The 6,312-nt window shown below is 48.7% G+C and overlaps 1 long non-coding RNA gene across 1 annotated transcript; it reads left to right on the top strand.

Moving 5' to 3' along the window:
- Positions 1 to 1,994: 1,994 nt before the first annotated feature.
- LOC131490906 (uncharacterized) lies at positions 1,995 to 3,229 on the top strand. Its single transcript, XR_009251258.1, has 3 exons — positions 1,995 to 2,106; positions 2,622 to 2,749; positions 2,892 to 3,229. It is a non-coding gene; the product is annotated as an uncharacterized LOC131490906 (long non-coding RNA).
- The last annotated feature ends 3,083 nt before the right edge of the window (positions 3,230 to 6,312 follow it).

Raw genomic sequence — 6,312 nt, forward strand, 5'->3', positions numbered from 1 at the left:
CATACAGAGAACAGATTGGTGACTGTCAGGGTGGGGGTGGGGGGGGGGGTGAAAGGGGTCAAAAGGTACAAATTTCCAGTTATAAAATAAGTCAGTCACAGGGATGTCACGTACAGCATGGTGACTATAGTTAACAATACTGTATTGTGTATTTGAAAGTTGCTAAGAAAATAAGTCTTAAAAGCACTCACCATAAGAAAAACATGTTTTGAAGCTTTGTATGGTGACAGAGAATAACTAGACGTACTGTGGTAACCATTTTGCAACGTCAGCAAATTACCGAATCATTATGTTGCACAGCTGAAACTAATATAATGTTATATGTCAATTACACCTTAGTAAAAAAAAAAAAAAAGAAATTGAGCCTTGCCAAGGTAAAGACAACTGGGAAACATCCTGGGCTTTCCACCTGTTTTCTCTAACAAGATATCAGGACAACAACAAACAAAAACTCACTGGAACGACTTAGCAGACTGGAGATGGCAAAAGAATCTGCGACCTTTGACACAGATCAATAAAACTTAAGATCAGAGAGGGTAAAAAAAAAAAAAAAAAAAAAACAAACCAAGATTAGCCAGTGATTCCAAAATCTATTCTAATGACTGCTATCCTGCCTCCCTCTAGGGTGCTCCCTCGTGTGGTCTTTTCCCTTTCAAGGAAGCTGTGCCCATACTCCAGAATCCAAAGGCTGTGGGGGAAAACAACTTACCTTGTCTGGACATCCCACAGTGCACAGGCCCACTTCAGGCCTTCCAAACGCTGCTGAAATTCATATGAAATATGGGCCTTTACAGTCTGTATTCCCAAAGGCTCTTTGGATATTGAACTAATTAAAAAATTTAGAGCTCAAGACAACGATCTGAACAAAAAAAAAATAACCAGCTGAATATACACTCCTTGGTCCTGGATCGATGACAGTATCTGGACTTCCACACAGGACAATCACATCACGTGAAGCCAGAAAACCACACGGTAAAGATGCCTGCCCTCGAGAACTGTACGCAGACTGCACTGGTTCCAAAGTGCGGTGGGTATGCGGTGGATATGTGAACAGAGGTTCAAGTCAGTTCAAATTTATTGAGCACCTACTACATTTCAGGCACTGTTCTACTGATCCTACAAAGGCACACATAAATAGCGCACGTCATCAGAAGTCTGCCTGGGCTCACAAAGAGTCTATCAGGAATGCGCGTCGTGGGAACTTCGCGGGCCGGGTGGGCGTGAGTTCCTGGTGAAAACAGGCACGATCTCCACCTTCGCGGCTTCGAGCTTGCTGGCGGTGACGTTCAGTGCGAGCCCCGTCATCGGGGTCAGCGGAGGGAAGGGCTGAAGCAGCTGGGCCAGTCGAACCCGGCTCCCACCCCGCGCAGAGAGCATCATCAAGGAGCCCGGGGGGCTCCATGCACCATGGCGGGTGCAGATGAGCTGCACCTATTAGCCTGAACGACCTGGAGGAAGCCCACACCTGCATCGCTACCAAGAAATCCAATCCGGTCGTCTCGTGCTGCAGGACAGTCAGCAAGGCGTTGCACGTGCCGTGTCTCCCCAAGTCCTCCCCACAAGCAAGCACGGTGACTGCGACGCAAGGCGAGGCCCCTCCCCGACGGTGGATCCAGGGCATCGACAAGGGCGTCCGCCCGCCAGGAACTCAAGCAGCCGCCCACGCCTGGCCGAGAGCGTGAGTGGGCGGTGGCCGAGACCTGCCAGATACTTGACCCCAACACCCTCCCTGGCTTCAGCCAGCGCGCGCTGCGCCTCCCCCCGCCAGCAGGCGGCGCGGCGGCGAAGCCCCCAGTGGGCCTGCGCGGAGCAGCCGGCGCTTCGACGTCTGCCACGGGGCGCTGCGCGCAGGCGCCCTCCGGGTCATCGTCACGCCGCGCAGCCTCTACGTAGGCGTGGTGATGGCGCCGCCCCGGCTGGCGGAGCCCGTCGGCCTCGTGGAGACCTCGCGTCAGGATCGGGGGGTTGGCTGCATCTACTGCACCCTGAACGGGGAGCGGAGTCCCAGGTGGCGGGCGCCCCCGGTGTTGGTCGTGGACGCCCGCCGAGCCCGCTGGCTTCACCGCTGACTTGAGGTCCCACGCGGCGGCCAGGCCTTCCCCTGCTGTGGGTTTGACCTCTGGCAGGTCCCGCCTAGAGGCTCCTCCCCCACGACAGCAGCCCCAGCCAGAGGGTGCCCTGATCGAAGGCATCCTACCCCCGGGGCCCTGGGCGGGACACAGCACAGCACCCCGATCACCCGCAGGAACAAGCCCATCACGCCCGCAGAGACTGTCCAGACGCAGGGTGCCCTCCCCGACAGTTTTGCGGGGCGCACTCCGTGTCATCGCGCAACGTGAACGCTGGATGCCATTTCCTTCAATATTTATTTCAGGATTGCAAGGGCAAGACGAATGCCCTCAGCAGTGCGGGGGAGGAAGGGATGCGACGCCCAACACTTTTATTTATTTATGTATATGTGTGTTTATTTCATTTCGTTTCTTCAGAGGGAAACTCAAATGCCCAAAAAATAAGTAAATAAACGCATTAAGAGGTTTATTTGGGTAAATGGCCCCTATTGGATTTTTCCCCCAGAAAAAGAGAAGGAACAAGCAAGCAGGTGGGCTTTTCTGTTTGGACAGAAACTTCAAGGCAGGAAATCTTGTGCCGTGTCACATTGAGCACCTCCAGCTGTGATGGTGCCAGTGGAGTCGTAAATTTGAGATGGCGGTAAAAGAAAAAAGACAATCTGTCCGGGGCGGAGAGACAGGTAAATAGACAGCATAGCGTGATAAGTGCAACAACACAGAAGGTTGTAAGATAGCGCAGAGACAGGAGTGGTTAACTCCGTGTGGGGATGGAGTATTTCATTCATCCCTTCATTCTGTAAGCATTTCCTGGACACACACTAGGTGCTGCAATGGACAAAAACCCGGACAAATACATTTTCCAGCAGACAGGAAAAGAGACATTTCAAGCAGAGGAGACCACATACGTGCATAGATGTCTGAAAGATTATGGTGTGTGTGAAGAACTGTAAGACGCTCCAAATGGAGAATAAAAAGTGGAGAAAAGCAGCAGATGTGGCTGAAGTGTGCAATTACTCATACTATGGATTGAACGCAATATTTCATACTATATGCAGGAAACAGCATGAGTGAGTTTTGTGGAGGCTCAAACCCCAGACAGTGTTTCTGCATATTAGGTGCTCAGTAAAGTCTTAAGCTTCTAGTAGAGTCTAGGTGCCTGTACCATGGGAATGCTTAACATTTCTGGCCTCAGCCTGCACCCTTGGAGGTGGGGAGGGCCCTGTTAAATGGCGTCAGAGAATCACTTCACTCTCTTGGGCTGGAGGATCCTCAGCTGGTGGTGTCTCTTCCCCACCCAACCGTCCACCAAGGGGTAGGACAAGTGCCATCAGCTGTAGCGTGGCTCCTTCTTATGCTAACTTCCCCACCTTTCCTGAATTCCCCTGGGAGATTTAGGTTATTCTTTTCCTAAAGCATTTCACGTGTGACCCAAAGCAGTAGGAAGTTGGGGGCGGAAACAGAAATTATGCCTTTAAAAAAAAAAATAGTGGGGGCGCCTGGGTGGCTCAGTTGGTTAAGCCTCCGACTTCAGCTCAGGTCACGATCTCACGGCCCGTGGGTTTGAGCCCCGCGTCGGGCTCTGGACTGATGGCTCAGAGCCTGGAGCCTGCTTCCAATTCTGTGTCTCCCTCTCTCTCTGCCCCTCCCCCGTTCATGCTCTGTCTCTGTCTCAAAAATAAAAATAAACGTTAAAAAAAAAAATAGTGAACACTGTTATATCGCAGAAGGAGAACAAGTGTCTATTTGGGCTTTTAGAGAGCAAGTATCTCCAGTAGGCTCGTGCCCTTCCTCACTCTTCCTCGGTTTCCCCTTATTCAGCCCCCACTCCTCCCTGTCTACCTCCGCCTCCCCTTTCTATCACTGCCTCCTCTGCCAGCCACTTCCTGAGTCTGGAATATTCTACAACCTCGAGTTTCAGCTGGATACCAGTCGAGGCTTCCTCTGACCCACCACCCTCCATACACTCCTTCCGTAGGGTGCACTCTCTTGTGGAGGGGACATGCCCCAAGGGTACTTCACCTCCAGTGGGCCTGCCCCCAATTTGCTTTCTGACTTTCCTTAAAGACCAAGAAACCTCATCTGTGAGAGAAGTTGTTTCTTCTAAAGGCTACCCTGTTTATATAAAGAGTGTGTTCTCTTATTAATATAGCTTTAACCTTGCTCCTTGTGAATTAGTAACAATAGACTAGATCTCTCTCCTGGTATGGTCTTTATTAAGTCTTTCCACATTAACTGGAAATTCACTCTGCCTGCATCACCTAAAACAATGGACTGTACTCCAATAGTTTCTTCCTCATTCCCAGGTTTCTTCCTGATAAAAGTCTAAGAGGTAGGTGAGTGTGTGTGTGTGTGTGTGTGTGTGTGTGTGTGTGTATGTGTTGGGGTAGGTAAGGTGTGACAGTTGTACCAGATATGTAAATATTTATTTGAAATTTAAAAATAATCCCATTTCTCCGTCTCCATTGACAGCAGGAAAACCAGAGAGAGGCTTGCCTTGTTAAAAGGATTTCAGTAAAGCACTTAGCACAAGGAAACACACATTCAATACCTGAAGGCTATTAATCCTACAAAACGTGGATCTCCTTTTGCACCCCTGGGGCCTTAGGATGGGCTGGTCTAGGTAGAAACTATCTCTTCCCTGGCTTAGCTGGGGTTTTATGGCCCCTCTTGGAGAAAAGGGTCTAAAGTCAATTACCTCTCTCAGTACAGCCTGGAACTGATTCTAATAGGAAACACGGTTGCAGCCTTTTTTTTTTTTTTTCTATCAGCTCCCCTCCAAGACTTGAATATGTTCTCTTCTCCCACGATCGCCCCAAAAATGCAACATCCATTGGAAATCTTGAAGCTAAGGCAGGAAGGATACACTTTAGGATATACTTTTGTTTCTGGATGAATTAATCATTTACTTCTGTCAGTGGTGGGAGCACCTCAAAGCAGCCCCATTCTCTGAGTCAATACTATGGCACTTAAAGTGACAAATGCAAACACACCAGAGTACACAGAGACGTCGCTTGCCACAGTGAAATAACTGGGGTAACTGGAAAAAACCCAGAGCTATTTCAGGTCACTATTCCTCCTGAATCATTGCTTCCACTTTATTGTTTACATATTGGAGCTTAACTTGTTTTTTAAAGTGAGGGGGTTTTGGGGGGCAGCTGGGTGGCTCAGTCGGTTAAGCGTCCGACTTAGGCTCAGGTCATGAGCTCACGGCTCTTGAGTTCGAGCCCCACATCCGACTCTGCTGACAGCTCAGAGCCTGGAGCCCACTTTGAATTTCTGTGTCTCCTCCTCTCGATGCCCATACCCCGCTCACACTCCACCTCTCTGTCTCAAAAATAAATAAACATTAAAAAATAAATAAAAATAAAAATAAAGTGAGGGAGTTTTTCCTAATCCAGCAATCCCACTTGGGGGAATTGGATAGAAATAAAAGCACCTTTGCATCGTGGTGCGTGTAAGCCTTGTTTAATGCAGCATTATTTATAAGATCAAATTTAAAAAGTAAATTTTTCTTTTACATTAGCTTGCTGGTTGCTAGATTTTGAAGGAAAAGCTAATAGAGAACATGATTTGTTTTAATAATGAAGATAGCAGGGGTGACCAGGAAAAAAAAACTTCAAGATGACATTATGACTCAGTGGACTTGTTATGGTTTATTGTCTAACTTGGCCTTTCAACAAGAGGCTAATATATACCAGAACTGGCAGCAGGAAATATCTGATACCAGGCAAGTCTTTGTTTTCCTTTGGACGAGGAAGAAGTCTTTGGTCAATAATTCAGAACCTCAGAAAAACAGCCTCCAAAACAAAACCTCATGCTGCCAGCTCCCGGTTCATTTATGCTCCAAGCACATTCAGTCGGGTGGCAGAGATTTATTAAGCAACTATTATGTGTCAGGCAGGGTGCTAGGTAAGATGAGTAAGAGTTGGGTCAGCCCTCAAGGCAGTCTAGTTGGTTGGAGATGCGGAGGGCGACAGACACGTGCACGAAGAGGATGCTGGTGATGACGACAACGGGACTAATGTGCGGAGAGAAGAGCATCACTGGTCATAGGAATAAAGGTGTGGGTGTGTATGGGTGAGCCTGTGGACATTCAGTACGATCAGGGTAAGAAATGCAAGGTAAGGTGAGGTAGGAGAACCTGTGTAACCAGGTAGGAACTGTGAAGACCAGTCTTTGCCAGACCACAGAAGATTTTTGTCCTATTCTCTGGGACTTGGAGTTTTTTCTTGTAGGCAATGAG

Source organism: Neofelis nebulosa, chromosome 12 (assembly GCF_028018385.1).
Source record: "Neofelis nebulosa isolate mNeoNeb1 chromosome 12, mNeoNeb1.pri, whole genome shotgun sequence".
Taxonomy (NCBI): Eukaryota; Metazoa; Chordata; class Mammalia; order Carnivora; family Felidae; genus Neofelis; species Neofelis nebulosa.